Source organism: Rana temporaria, chromosome 2 (genome assembly GCF_905171775.1).
Source record: "Rana temporaria chromosome 2, aRanTem1.1, whole genome shotgun sequence".
NCBI lineage: Eukaryota > Metazoa > Chordata > Amphibia > Anura > Ranidae > Rana > Rana temporaria.
In genome coordinates this window covers 75838602-75854851 of record NC_053490.1, presented here as the reverse complement: position 1 = coordinate 75854851, position 16250 = coordinate 75838602, and the positions used below count along the sequence as shown (strand labels likewise).

The 16250-nt window shown below is 39.2% G+C and overlaps 1 protein-coding gene across 5 annotated transcripts in view; it reads right to left on the bottom strand.

The window, feature by feature from the left end:
• The window catches only part of DCLK1 (doublecortin like kinase 1), a 477375-nt gene that overhangs the window by 157878 nt on the left and 303247 nt on the right, over positions 1 to 16250 (bottom strand). Inside the window, exon 8 of one of the 5 annotated variants that reach the window (XM_040340404.1) lies at positions 13382 to 14590. The exons of the other annotated variants lie outside the window; for them this stretch is intronic. The gene's annotated coding sequence lies outside the window, so the exon portion shown is untranslated. Of the gene's footprint in view, positions 1 to 13381; positions 14591 to 16250 lie in introns of those variants that run through there. 5 annotated transcript variants of the gene reach the window in all.

Sequence of the window (16250 nt, the reverse complement as noted above, 5' to 3'; positions counted from 1 at the left end):
CATCAGTTTGCAACTTCAAACTCAAGTGCACTTGGGTTATGCAGCAGGACAATGATCAGAAACACAACAGCAAGTCCACCTCCAAATGGTTCAAACAAAGCAAAATTTAGGTTTTGGAGTGGCCTAGTCAAAGCCGGGACTTAAATCCAATTGAGATGCTGTATCATGACCTTGCACAGGCCATTCATGCTGGAAAGCAATCCAATGTGGCCGAATTAAAACAATTCTGCAAAGAAAAGTGGGCCAAAATTGCTCCATAGCAATGTAAAAGACTCATTACCAGTTATCGCAAATGCTTGATTGCAGTTGTGGCTGCCAAGGGTGGCACAACTAGTTATTGGGGTTTCACATGAAGCCAGGCAGGTTTGGACAGATTTTTTGCCTTAATAAATGAAACCATTATTTAAAAACTGCCTTTTGTATTTACTCAGGTTATCTTTCTGTAATGATACAATTTTTTTTTATGATCTGAGTCATTTAAGTGTAAAAAATATGCCAAAAAGTAAAAAAAGTTAAAAATATATATATATATATATATATATTCTCATCCAAGTATATATAGTTAATACTCCCTAAGTAAAATTGTAACTTTAAATGTTACCCAACAGCAACTAGCAGTAAAATGGTAAATCACGTAACTAGTTAAGTTTGTATCCGATTAAGAAAAATAGAACTGATTTTCCCTAAATGACATTTAAAGAGCGTTTGATTGTTAACGTTATTGCATCCATGACGTGTGGGTCAAAGCAGCAAGTGGTGAAGAATGTCAACATAATTGTTTTTCCATTAATACATTACCCTTTTGCAGAAGAATTTGTAGTCTCTATAGGATATGGCATACATTGTGATGTCACTTGAAGTTTTATCCACTTCACTGGCTTCTTCGATATATCCTCTCATTTGGTCACAGAGCTGTTCTTGTAAGGTTTTAATGTTAACAGATGGCTACACTGTCTAATGGCACAAAACATTATGGGAAGTCCCAGCCTTTGTACCTTTATACCTCTCGCTGTTGTGTGTCCAAGTTAGGTGTTGCTGCTCCCTTGAAACAATACTCAGATCTAATAGAAACATGGGATATGGGTATACACCTTTGACCTACTTTCCTACCAATACGATGATGACTAGTTTGCAGTCCAGTGCCTGATACTCTAAAAAATGTTCTGCCCATTCCCTTGACTTCTCTGCACAGGACCAGGCAAAAGAGAGGAAGCCACTACCGCTTAACAAGAGCAGAACTGGGGTTTCCAGAGTCATACCTGATTCATTTCTCCAGCATCCATTCAGGGCCTAACATTTTTTTACATTTTTCAACATGTGCACGGCTTTGAAGATTTCACACACATACAAGAGAATTCTCACTTTATTGATTTATTGATTTTCTTTTTTAGATATTTTGCTGTCTAAGTATTATCTTTTAGATAACATACTGGCAGGATGGGAATGTGAATGGTCATTTCAATTTACACCCACACAATATGGGCACTTGGCCCCCTCCTAATTGACCCAAATCCACCAAATGTGGTCATCACAATAGATATCTGAAGTTCTTTACAGTCGAGACGTCCACTGACGAGATAGTAATTTAAGATGCAAATACATGGCCTCTTTTTGACATAGGCTTGTTCACAAGTTTGGTTATTCTTCTCAGTGAAGCTAAGTTGAAGCTTCACTAACCTGTAACTAGCATAGGTCTGGGATCAGATAAATGCCATTTGCCTTTGGTTTGTCTCATTACCTATATAAGGTATGTTTGTTCTGTCTGCTGTTATACCACTTTGTACCAGTTTTCACCAATGGCCTATATGGTTTGAGTACTTTTTGGCACTGGTGTACACATTCAGTCAGTTTATTTTGTATTTTAATTGTATATATATATATATATATATATATATATATATATATATATATATATATATATATATATATATATATATATATATATATACACACAGTGTTCCTACTTTTTGCACTCTTATTTTTACATAGTTATATAGATGGTGAGGTTAAAAGAAGACACAAGTCCATCAAGTCCAACCTATGTGTGTGATTATATATCAGTATTACATTGCATATCCCTGCATGTTGTGGTGGTTCAGGTGCTTATCTAATATTTTTTTGAGACTATCGATGCCCCCTGCTGATACCACTGCCTGTGGAAGAGAATTCCACATCTTTGCTGCTCTTACAGTAAAGAACCCTATACATAGTTTAAGGTTAAACCTCTTTTCTTCAAATTTTAGTGAGTGGCCAAGTGTATTGTTAAACTCCCTTCTGCAAAAAAGTTTTTGTGGGGTCACGAGTATGCTATTTGTAAATTGAAATCATATCCCCTCTCAAGCGTTTCTTCTCCAGAGAGAATAAGTTCAGTGCTTGCAAACTTTCCTCATAACTAATGTCCCTTTATTAGCTTTGTTGGCCTTCTTTGTACTCGCTCCATTTCCAGTACATCCTTCCTGAGGACTGGCAGCCAAGACTGGACAGCATACTCCAGGTGCGGCCGGACCAGAGTGGGAGAATTATCGCTTTCTTCCTAGAGTGAATCCCTTTTTAAATGCATGCCAATATTCTGTTTGCTTTGTTCGCAGCAGCTTGGCATTGCATACCATTGCTGAGCCTGATGATCTACTAGGATTCCCAGGTCCCTTGCCATCCTAGATTCCCCCAGAGATTCTCCCCCCAGTGTAAAGATTGCATTAATATTTTTGCCATCCAAATGCATTATTTGACATTTTTCTACATTAAACCTCATTCGCCATGTAGTTGCCCATCCTATTCATTTGTTCAGATCTTCTTGCAAGGTTTCCATTCTGTGGAGAAGTTATTGCCCTGCTTAGCTTAGTATTTTCCGCAAATACAGAGATTGAACTGTTTACCCTATTCTCCATGTCATTTATGAACAAATTAAATAGGATTGGTCACAGCAGAGAACCCTGGGGGACCCCACTTTCCACCCCTGACCATTCCGAATACTCTCCATGTATCACTACCCTCTGAACGCGCCCTTGTAGCCAGTTTTCAATCCATGTACTCACCCTATGGTCGCATGGACCATAGGGTGAGTACATGGATTGAAAACTGGCTACGGACCTTCTTTTTTTTGTTTGATTACTTTAGTGTAACTGTATGAACCTCTTCACAATTTATTTTACCTTTACTTGCACAATTAGGTATATGTATTTTTACATTTCTAAATATTATATAAAGTTTGCTTGTGTGTTCTGATTATTGTGTTAGAGTCTCTGTTAGTGTCTCTTTAAAGGTTAATGTCTTAAAATTATCATATTGCACATGTGGTATACAATAAAACAGAAAAAAACATTACATGCAAAAAGCCTTATAATCAAAATACGGTATATTCATCAATGCAAAAGAAAAAAACTAGTTCAAACAAATAGAAAAATGACGAATAAAGGAAAATTAGTATGTGAAAAAGACAATGCCAAACTGGGGACATTATTATTAAACTTTTTGTAGGCGCATAAAAAAATTATCCTTCTATATAAAAGCCCATGATGATGAATACAGTATCTCTTTTTCTCAGGAAAAATAGCACACTCAAAATGTTATTTTGGCCCTTTTTTAGTTGGGCTCACTAAATTACCACCCAATTAAAGAGCCCCTGTCACAAGACCTTACTTTAAAATTTAAAAGCATGTTGTAAAAGCATTTTGTAAAAATAATAGAAAATGAATAAATAAACTAACATTAATTAACAAAAACGTGCATTTATGTGCAGAGTATTGCAATTTGCAATTTGTGTATCACAGGTGTAATGCTCAGGCTCCTGCAGAGATACAGTCCTTCAGTTACTGGGTCCAAGGAAACATCAATGGACTACAAAGTGCGGTGTCCTCACCCCACTTGTTCTCCATTGAAAATTACAGATCACTCTGGCAAACGGCAGATGGGACTTGTTTTTTTTCCCCCTCAAATCTCTGTCAATGGATGACAGTCAGATATATGTGTAAAGAGCCCCGCACAGCCACACTGAATGAGAAAAATTAGAGGAAGTGAGAAACAAATTGCACAGATTCGGTAAGGGGAAAGGTGTAGGAAAGGTGTGGTTTTGGGTTGGGGGGGCTGTAAACTCTGACCCTGTTTAATTTTACACCCCGCATATAGGTATTGGTATCTGAGACTTTCAGAAATGTGAGACCCCGGCCCATGTTGACCTCAGCTGCTGCCTCCTCCCCTCAGCTGCTATGTTGGGTTGCCCCACATGACTTTCAGAGGTCATATGACTACTCTCTTATGTGAGCCAATGTTTGAGCTATAAGCATGCACGCAAATCAAGTGATACCACACATGTGCAAAACCAACAAGTGTCATGCTCCAAACCTGATGCCTTCACACAAAGCATCCAGCAGTGCCATTATACCTTTTGGATGTATTGGACAAAGGAAGCCTTTGCACAGTAATTTATCATAACACCCTATGGAAAAATAACTTTTAATTAAGTTATCTGGGAACTGCATCCTTTTGTAGATGTGCAGTACACCTTCAGGTGCCTTCAGCTTGCATTTGAGTTCCTTCTGATCTGGACATTCTTCTGACCTGCATTGCTTTGAGTAGATATTCCAGTCATATTGATTTAGGAAACAGATGCAAACAAATGCATAAAACTTAAAATACTGTGGTTGTGGGGTTGGAGTGAGGAACTTGATGGACCACTTGCTCTTTTTCTTCTGTCGATCTTCTATATTACGTACTAAGTGCTAAAAGCATCACTTAAAGCGGTAGTTCACCCACAATCCCATGATGTTACCATCGAGACAGGCATTGTAGCGCGAGCTACAGTATGCCTGTCCCGATTTTTTTAACCCCGTACTCACCTCGTAGTCGTCCATCGTAGATTCCGGCTCCCGCGGGGAATGGGCGTGCCTATGGAGAGGGAGGATGATTGACGGCCGGCCCTGGCACGTCACTCTCCCCGAAGACAGCCGGAGTAGGTCTCGGCTCTTCACGGCGCGTGCGCACAGGCTATGCGCACGCGTCGTGAAGACCAAGCCTATTTCGGCTATTTCCGGAGAAGCGTGACGCGCCAGAGCCGGCCGTCAATCATCCTCCGTCTCCAGAGGCACGCCCATTCCCCGGTATCTTCGATGGACGACTACAAGGTGAGTATGGGGGGAAAAAATTCGGGACAGGCATACTGTAGCTCGCGCTACAGTGCCTGATTTAAAGGTAAAAGAAAATTTTTTTTTTTTTTTTACTGTCGATAGGGTGAACCCCCGCTTTAATATTGCCAGGCTGCATAGAGTAACAGTACAGTCCTGGAAGCAACAATAATTATTTGTAGAAGAAGGAACAACGTTTTCAATGTCTGTGTTCTGCATCCGCTTTCTATCCAAATGTGACCAAAGGTTACAAGATGTTCTGAAGATGTGATAGTTGTTATACCACATTATAGGAGTGTCATCACCCATTGTTCTTGGCAATATACCTGCTAATCTAAAGCCTTGTGCACACAATCAGATTTCCATCGGACAAATCCATGGAATTTTGTGCGAAGGGTGTTGGCCGTGAACTTGTCGGACTTTCGGACAAAATTCCATGGTTTTGTCCAATGGAAATCCGATGGTGTGTACAAGGCTTAACTATAGTCCCATGTTACTCTTTTGGGTGGACTTTACTTGAATATTGTATGAGAATTTGTTTTGAACCCAGGATCAACAATATTTTATAAGGATTGATGTATATTGTATGGTGAATATATCATACTGAAACCACATATTTTAGGATATCCCATGTTAATTACTTTTAACCATGAAAAAATTAAATTATATTCTTTTAAATATTTTTAATGCTTGGTTGCTTCCTTAAGGGGTATTGGTAGTGTGCTTTGATATAGTTGAGAGTTGTTTTAACACATGATATGAGTGTCATGACCCACTGTTCTTGGCAATACACCTGCCAATCTACGATTAGTCTAACTCTAGTCCCATTTTGACCTTTTGGAGGGACTTTAGCTTTTTTAGAACCAAACCCATCTGTCTCTCTTTCCTCCTCAGTTGATACCTTTTAGTGTGATGTTTAGATCTCTACAGAAATTTAACTTTTAGCAACCATAGGTGTTTTACCACACTAACCTCTAAATGACTGCTTTTACTATTTACATAAGCCATGGTGAATAAAACAAGGCCATGAAATAAAGCAATTGCAGGTTAACCAATAATTTTTAGGGCATTAATTCTTCATGGTTTGTGAAACTCAGGTTGTTTACTTTGCCTTAAATATTTTGTGCTAGGTGGTGTCCCTCTTTCTCTTTTCAGAAAAGTTGGGGGCAAGTAGCCTTGTGTTTCGTCATGCTTTATGCATGAGTTATCTTCAATAATATAAGAAGATTAGTTAATTGCTACATATAGAATAATCCTTTAACTATTACATTGTACATCCCCAAAGAATTTAAAAAAATTTAGCACGTTAAAAAAAAGACTGATCTTTGGAAAATACCACAGGACATATTTTCACATAAAACATTAGCAACTTAAAAGGTTATTTCCAAATTCATTAAAACAGAACAAATCCTAGGCATAATCCTTGGTTGGTTTTCTTTGATGATTACAATTGCAGTGAGCCTTGAAATGACTGGCACCAGAGAAATTGTACACAGCATTTACAGGAGCAGTAATTCAGGTCATGCAGAACTCAGCAGAGATAGACCGGCTTACAGGCTCATGCAGTGTAACAGACACTTGTAATGGCAGGAAAACGTATTATCATTTTAAACTAAAATTTTGCTACAGGGAAAATTTAAGCGCCCGTTTGAAATTGGAAAGTGACATTCACCTGCTGTAAAAGTCATGCAGAGAATGTATTAATACAGCCTTAACAATCTGTTAAACTGCTATATTTCAAATAGTGTTCAAAAGGTGTGCTTCTCATGAACTATGTATCTGACTTTGCAATCATGAATTTTTTTCCAGTGGACTAAAGCCGCAACGGTAACCAGACCACAAGGGACCATGGGGCCTGTACTGTGAGATGGAACCAAGAACTATTAATGTTATTCAGCCAACACTGTGGCTGCGATAGAGTCAGAAAGTTCAATCAGTTTACAGTGTTTGAGTTCTGTGTAATCAACTGAACCAGGAAACCAGAGAACATCTTGCAGAGCCATTAAAGTAAACTTCCTCAAACATATGATATGCAACTTTCTGTCCTCGCTGCTCAGTGATCATTTTCAAATTTTCATAGCAAACTTAATACTGAGATTTTTACATTTGACTTTTTTCGTATGCGAGACAAAAAGGAGCCTGCGGTGTGGGTGTGTTTGGGAATTTCTCTCCTGTACCACAGGCAGGGGTTCTTAAATAACCAAATTACTTGCAACATGGTGAAGGTTGGACTGATACACTAAAGGCCCCATTCATACTTTTATGCAACTTTTGATGCATGCAACTTGGATGTGACTTGCTGTCCCTCTGCAAAGTTGGACCCACCGTTGCATGTAAAAGATTCAGGTATGACTTTCATGCAACTTTTGAGGGTTAACATTGAAGTCTATGGCCCTGAATGTCAGACCAAAGTAGTGCATGAACTACTTTGAAGTCGCTACGACTTTAATTGAAACATACAGTTGTGCTCATAAGTTTACATACCCTGGCAGACTTCATGATTTCTTTGCCATTTTTCAGAGAATATGAATGATAACACAAAACCTTTTCTTTCACTCATGGTTAGCGTTTGGCTGAAACCATGTATTATCAATCAACTGTGTTTATTCTTTTTAAATCATAATGGCAACAGAAACTACCCACATGGTCCTGATCAAAAGTTTTCATACCCCAGGTCTTAATATCGTGTATTGCCCCCCAATTACAGCCTAAAGTCTTTTGTGGTATTTGTGGATGAGGCTTTTTATCTTCTCAGATGGTAAAGCTGCCCATTCCTCTTGACAAAAAAACCTCCAGTTCCTGTAAATTATTGGGCTGTCTTGCCTGAACTGCACGTTTGAGATCTCCTCAGAGTGGCTCAATGATATTGAGGTCAGGAGACTGAGATGGCCACTCCAGAACCTTCACTTTATTCTGCTGTAGCCAATGACGGGTCAACTTGGCCTTGTGTTTTGGATCATTGTCATGTTGGAACTTCCAAGTACGTCCCATGCGCAGCTTCCTGGCCGATGAATGCAAATGCAAAGTTTGAGGCTTATCTCTGTGCTGTTTGGCATATTGTAAGCAGAATACTTTGTGGCATTTGCATAGTAATGGCTTTCTTCTGGCGACTCAACCATGCACCCCATCTTTCTTTGAGTGCCTCCTTATTGAGCATCTTGAAACAGCTACACCACATGTTTTCAGAGAGTCTTGTATTTCACCTGAGTTTATTTGTGGGTTTTTCTTTGCATCCCCAAAATTTTCCTGGCAGTTGTGGCTGAAATTCTAGTTGGTCTACCTGACCGTGGTTTGGTTTTTACAGAACCCCTAATTTTCCACTTCTTGATTAGAGTTTGAATACTGCTGATTGGCATTCTCAATTCCTTTGATATATTTTTTTGATATATTTTTAAATCCCTTTCCTGTTTTATACAGTTCAACTACCATTTCCCGCAGACCCTTTGACAATTCTTTTGCTTTCCCCATGACTCAGAATCCAGAAACGTCAGTGCAGCACTGGATGAAAAATGCAAGGGTCTATTAGGAGTTTACTGGATTACGCTATGTTGGCCTTTTTTCTTTCCTCACCTGGCTGTGACCATATATGACTGCTTGTGAGTGGTTGGGGATCGATTTATCACAGAAGAAACGACATCCAGTTGCATAGACCCCCTGGCTGGGATATAGGCCACACACCAACAGAAGATCTCTAGTTGGGATCTTCATCTTCGGTAAGAGGCAGTCATTTAGAAGGTGGAGGATTTCTTTCCTATTACATCACTTTTCCTTGGTTTGCTCTGGTTTGATGTCACCAACTTACCTATAGGAGGGCTGTACATCTTAAGCTTTTTTTGGCAATCATCTGATGTTTTTTGGAAAAATAGAACATTTACTTGCTCATTTTTTATTGAGACTCAATGGAATTTATTGCAGATAGGGCAACCTATCTGTGTTGTGACACCAGTAATACTGATAACATATTTATTCACTCACTTATTTTTAATGTTTATTGGTCTTCTTGGATATCATTACATCCATTGCGCAGCTTGTTTTTTATACATGTCTATTAGGAGTCCAGAAACTCATTGACCTTTTATACACACACACACACCTAATTACAAGCCAAGGTTCACAGGTGAGGATGGTTACCTTTAATAGCCATTCAAACCCCTTTGTGTCAACTTGTGTGCATGTTATTAGGCCAAAATCACCAGGGTATTTAAACTTTTGATCAGGGTCATTTGGGTAGTTTCTGTTGCCATTATGATCTAAAAAGAGTAAACACAGTTGATTGATAATAAATGGCTTCAGCCAAACACTAACCACGAGTGAAAGAAATGTTTTTGTGTTATCATTCATATTCTCTGAAAAACAGCCAAGAAATCATAAATTCTGCCAGGGTATATAAATGGTTATCATTGGAAAACAGGGTATGACTTGGATAAAACGGTAAAATGCTGAGCAGGTAGGCTGACCTTCCTTTATAATGTACATCTCAAAGTTTAATTGTCAGGTTTGACTGAAGCATAGCTTGCTGTGTGAACATGTCAATTATTTGCCCAGGTGCAATGAACCTTTATAAATTGTTTAATATGTTTATTTCCTTAAAATCGTCAGCACCATCTAGTGGCAATAATGCATAATTTTTCCTGAGGTATTTAGGAAAAAAATACATTTTTGACAGTAGATGGCGCTGATGACCTTAGGAAAAAAAAAATTGTTACACCTGTGCAACTGATTGACACACTTGCACAGCAACATTTGTATACACAGACCCCCTAGTTTTATGGGGAGGCAAACTTTTTAAAATAACACAGATAGCTTTTTTCAAACTTTGATTTAGAAACCAGGCTAATTGTGACTAAAAGTCCCCTCGCCCATCCACACTTCTCAGCACTGCTTCAACTGTATTGGTTGTCACTGCACATTCTTGACCTGAAACTCATGTTACTTCCCTTTACCCTTGTCTTCAATCCAATCACAAGAAAATCCTTGTATGTAGCAGTGGTCAATGCCACTTGTGAAATGCTACAACAGATTTTTGGCAAAGAAGTGTCAAAATGCCAGTGGATCATGGGTGGAAAATACAGTAAAATTATGCCATTTTTTTTTTCTAGCCAAGCTTTACAATATCAATACCAAATTAAAGAATACTTTTTCTTTAAATTATTTTCACCAGTCTATTGTTGGGCAGACAGATATGTTTAATGTTTAATGCCCACAAATAGAAATTATGAATTTAAATAATAAAAAAAACTGCCCCAAGACTGTCAAACAACAGCACAGTGGATTTTTTTTAACCAATTTCACATGTACTTATTTGTATACAACAGAATCAGAAGGACCATTCAGATCTCAGTCCTATCAGCCTCACTCAGTTTATGGAGCACACAAAAAAATCACAATGACTTGAGGACACATCTCATTTCCCATATAATTTTATTGTTTGATATTATCAAATCATTAAACTTTTACAAAACAGCAATGTTTAAGTCATAGCAGAAAATTGTCAGTACAGTATATTAAAATAACAATACTTAAGCAAAACTGAAATGTCTATGTATAAAGGTGCTAGAAGGCCACAGCGTTTTATGTTTCGGCACTTCTTTCTTTAAAAATATATTTGGGGGTGTTGTGTCTGCCAATATTATATGTATGTATGTATTAAACTAAGATGATTTTATTGAGGCAAGTAGACTATGCACTTTGCCAGTGCAGTTGCACTAATTTTCACCAGTGCTTAGTAAATATTGTGAAGCTCTACTGTTTTCCATCATCCAATCATGTGCAAGCAAAAATTCAGCTTTTTTTAGCCTCCCTAGTTGTAATCCTGAGTGTGGCTTGGTGTGAATCTTCAATACCAAAAGCAGTAACCCCCAGGCCACACTCAGGATTGCATCGCAGGATCCAGGCAAATTTACTGGGTACTTACTGGGGTTGTCCCGATACCACTTTTTTAAGACCGAGTATAAGTACTGATACTTTTTTTCAAGTACTCGCCGATACCGATTACCAATACTTTTTTTTTTTTATCTCATGTGACAGTGGCACATGTGTCAGTAGTTTTTTTTTTTTTTTTTACAATTTGTTTTGAATTTTTTACAATTTTATTTATTTATAATGCTTTCTTTTTTTTAAGGGGGGGGGGTGCTCCGTGTCAGTGTGTTTTTTCTTTAATTTTTTTATTATTTTCTACAATAATTTTTTTTATTCTTTTTTTTTTATTATTATTCTTTTTTTTTTAGCCCTGTTGGGGGGATTTGGTGAGATATCAGGGGTCTTAACAGACCTCTGACATCTCCCCTTTGAGACAGAGAAAGGGACTAGGGACACATGTTCCCCAGTCCCTTTCTCAGCAGCCTCAGCTGTGCTGAAAATTAATGGAGAGAAGACAGCGGCTTCTGTTCATTCATAAACTGAAACATTGTAATCACAGTTTACGATGTTTCAGTTATGTGAATGAACAGAGTCAGTGATCACTGACTCTGTACATTCGGAGCAGTAAGGAGCCGGATTTACCGGCTCCTACCGCCGCTCTCCTTCCTGACAGTTCCAGGGGGTGGAGGAGGAGCACGGAGGGAGAGAGAGAAACACGGAGGGGGACATGGAGGGAGACGGAAACACGGAGGGGGACACGGAGGGAGACGGAAACATGGAGGGGGACACGGAGGGAGAGAGAAACACGGCGGTGGACACAGAGGGAGAGAGATACATGGCGGGGGACACAGAGGGAGAGAGAAACACGGTGGGGGACACGGAGGGAGAGAGAAACATGGCGGGGGACACGGAGGGAGAGAGAAACATGGCAGGGGACACTGAGGGAGAGAGCAGCACGGAGGGGGACATGGGGGAGGGAGACTGCAGAAAAACGGAGGGGGGCTGGAGGAGGACACGGGACAGTCAGCGGTGATCGTGTGTGTGGGAGTTACAAGCACCAATCACCGCTGATTTTAAAGCAGCTGAAAGCCGCGCAGGGGGGGGAGACAGAAGCGTAGAAATTACTTTCTATACAGTGGTGATCTATACAGTGGTGATCGGTGCTTGTAACTTATCGGTATTGGGACAACCCTAGTACTTACCTTTTCCCCAGGATCCTGTGATGTCCCCCTGATGTGTCCGCGGGCTGTGTCCTCCGCTCAATCTATCACTGTGCTGGGCTCCGTTCCCTGCTAGCGTCGCAACACATGTGGATGGAGCCTGGCGCCAAATTCAGGTTACTACAGGTTACATTACTGTATGAAATAATTTCACCTCCCTTTTGTCTCAAATGCTTTGTCCAGTGCCCTGCATGCAGTTTTATATTATATATACTGTTCTTTCTGCCTGGAAACTTGAGAACGTCCATGGCAACCAAAAAGTGTCCCTTTACGTCAAAAGCGGTTTTAGACCAACAAGAAAACAGCGATAGTAAATTAGAACACTTGCAGAATTGAGCGATAGTGATTAGTGAGGAAATTCATCATCAAACACTGAAAGTAACAACAGCGACAACTCAACTGCAAATTTAAGTGTTTTTATTTTTTTTTGCCATATATAATACATTTTATTATTATTATATTATTATTTGTTATAATTATTTATAGTTATTTATGATTTTGTATTTCAAACTTTATCATACCCGGGATGTCTACTAGACTTTTGTTTGGACAGATTTAAGTGAGTTATTCCTGAGAATTACAGGCCTACAATATAAAACGCCAAATTTCCATGCAAAATAATGTACTGCTTTCAGCATCAAAAATCATAGTCATACCACCAGGGAGGTAATTTTCCTTGCACCTGATTGGGTATTCTTTACTAAGTGAAGCTTCACCAACTTCACTAAGCTGTTGGGTAAATGAGTGCAACTGCATTTGCAATTTTCCTTTAGTAAATCAACCCTAGTGACATTCATGATGCATTTGTTTCCATAATGCACTTATTTCACAGTCCATTATTATGGGTTGTATAGAGATGGTCAACATGGCACTCCCTAGTAGAGGAATGATAACTGGAGGTATATACATAGCATCCAATCAGACTCAAGTTAAAGTCTTTTTAGCATGTTCAGCCTTATCTCTCAGGCCCCGTACACACGACCGAGTTTCTCGGCAGAATTCAGCCAGAAACTCGATGGGAGCCGTATTCTGCCGAGGAAACCGGTCGTGTGTACACTTTTGGCCGAGGAAAGCGACGAGGAACTCATCGAGCCAAATAGAGAACATGTTCTCCATTTCCTCGTTAGTCAATGGGGAAACTTGGCTCGCCGAGATCCTCGGCGGCTTCACAAGGAACTCGTCGAGTTTCTCGGACGTGTGTACGGGGCCTCACAGTTTTCTTGGGCAAATAATAAATCTGTTGCTTGCCTGAAGATCCTGACAGTAACAGCACTTCTTTATAAAGCTAAGCCACTGTCTTGCAATTAAAAAGAGTGTCATCAGCCTGACATGCGCACTGCTTCAGTTGGACTGCCTCTCAATGCTTCTTGCATATCAGAAAGTAATGGCATGGTGTTATGTAGGTGACCTTAGTTTGAACTAGATATCCCATAACTTTATACATAGATATTGTTGTAAATATGAAAATATTGACTACACTTGTTAACCTTTTTCTATTGAATTAGAAATCACTCTATTAAAACTGCATCATTTCACATGAAATGTGAAATTAAACTACAGTAACAACGTTACTTTCTACCAAATAAATCAACTTTCCTTGGAGGAGTTAACTGTTACAAGAGAATATCTTCAGAAATCATATTTGGTTGATATTAAAGAGAAACAGTCTAGATTAAAGGTGTGCAAGAGCCTGAATATTAAACTTTGACGCTAGTCTAGAAGAAAGAAATGTATATTTGTCCCCTGATTTTGCTTTGCTTATTTGGTCAACCAGCCAGACAGTTCAGTTTGGAGTCAGAAGTCAGAGGTCAACTGAAGTCTGACAGCTGCTGCCATGTCAACTGTCCGAAGTCTCACATAATCTATATTGGTAGAGAGGTAAATTATATACATACTGTATATTTATAAGGATGTACTCTACATGTCTCTTAGTAATACTCTCCTTCTCTGAGCCAGCTCTCCCCTTGGACACTGTGATCTTTTAGGTGTAAAAAGCAAAGCCATGACAAAGGTGCTAGAGTTTCTTACAGACTAACAGAACAAATAAAAGCAAATGAACCTTAATCAAAACTAAATTATCAGATTTTTTGGGATACATTCACACAATAGACAGACAGCGTGGCAATGCAAATTCCACTGCCACTTAAGGGATTCAAGGAAACATCATTGGTCTTTACCAGTGAAAGTACCTTGTTCATCTAGCTAATGACTGCGCTGAATTAAAAGAAAGAACATAATAGTATCACAACAGTATTTGAAGTCTTTCAAATGTCTCAAATACATTATTATATGTATAGTCAGATCTACTACAAATTCTACATTCAGCTTGTACTAAGAGTCTTTTGTAAGGGAAACAGTTCATGTGTTCATAACAGACCCTCAGTGTGTGTCCTGCAAAAATAAAGCTGCATTCAGTTACATATTCAAGACTAACATTTATTGCAATTTTTTTTATCATAGGTAAGTAGCAATGTAGAAATATAATGTTGTATGCCAAGGTCATTTAGGACAGGCAGCCACTGTGCAATGGGACCCTGCACTGTCTGTATATTATAATTCATGAATTCAGCAATACCAAAACACTGTGATAAAACTAATGTATATAAAGTTTAGAAAGCTCTGTTATATTTCTATGACAAAAGCATATTTTTCTTATATTATTAAGCAGCAAAGGATATAATGACCAGTCTATTATCATATTATTTGAAATTCTAACAATTGTCTTTTGCCTTTTTATTGTCCGGTCATGGGGGTGCTCAAGCTTTTTCTTTCTCTCCCTTTTCGTGCCTCCCTAGGCCTTTTTCTTTTTCTACTCTCTCTCTATTTCTCTTCCTTACTTCATCCTGTTCCCTGGTATTTTTAGCCCTACATGTTTTCTGTTTTTGCACTGTGATATAAAGTCTGTGAAATGGTTGTCTATTCTTTTCACAATGCTAAAGGTGATTTTTCTTATCATTATTTCTTATGTGGACCCCAATAGCTTTGTTTTCACAAAAATTGTACTGTTTGGATATAACACTTTTTTTAAATTGCTCCTTTTGATGGAAACAAACAATAAAAAATATATTTAACTCATAGCTGTATCCTGTGCTGTTTATTAAACTAAGAAAAAAAAGTGTTAGGCCTCGTACACACGGCCGAGGAACTCGACGTGCCAAACACATCGAGTTCCTCGGCCAGTTCAGTCCTGGAGCCGCCGAGGACCTCGGCGGGCCGAGTTCTCCCATAGAACAACGAGGAAATAGAGAACATGTTCTCTATTTCCTCGCCGAGGTCCTCGTCGGCTTCCTCGGCCGAAAGTGTACACACGGCCGGGTTTCTCGGCAGAATTCAGCCAGAAACTCGGTCGGAAGCTGAATTCTGCCGAGGAAACTGGTCGTGTGTACGGGGCCTAACACAGTCCTGCTGTGCACTGAATCCTTTACAATTTTGGTACTTAACTGCTGGCAAGACAAACCAGACCAGTGCCCAGCCACAGTTGATAGGCACGAGAGATGAGATCCTCCTGGAGTGGTTTGTTTGATATTTAGGACAAAACCATTAAAGTGGTGGTAAAGGCATTTTTTCTATTTATACCTACAGGTAAGCCTATAATAAGGTTTAATGTAGGTACAGTCAAATCCTGCCTAATTAGAGCTCTCATCTGTGGTATCCTGCATTGATGGGTGGAGAGGACGGGATCTTGGTCGGGGATTCACATTCGGTCACTACTCAGCCTGATTAATCTCCTTGTCGTGAGGTAAGGAGGGTGGACTAACGCCTGAGAGAGCCCTAACTTTGGTTATCCTGCATTGCCGGGCGGAGAGGACAGGAATCCTGGCTGGAGATCTACTGTATATTTTGGTCATGGTGACCATACAAGCCTGATTTGACTCCTCTTGTCCTACGAAAAAGAGGGTCAATGACGTCCGGTAAGTAGGGTGCAACAAACACCTTTGGATATTGTTGGTTGTATGCAGTAAAGGCTACAGGTAGGATCTGATAGATCAGCCACATAGGAATACGGATTGCACCAATTTGATACATGGACTAGAAAACATTTTGTCTCCAT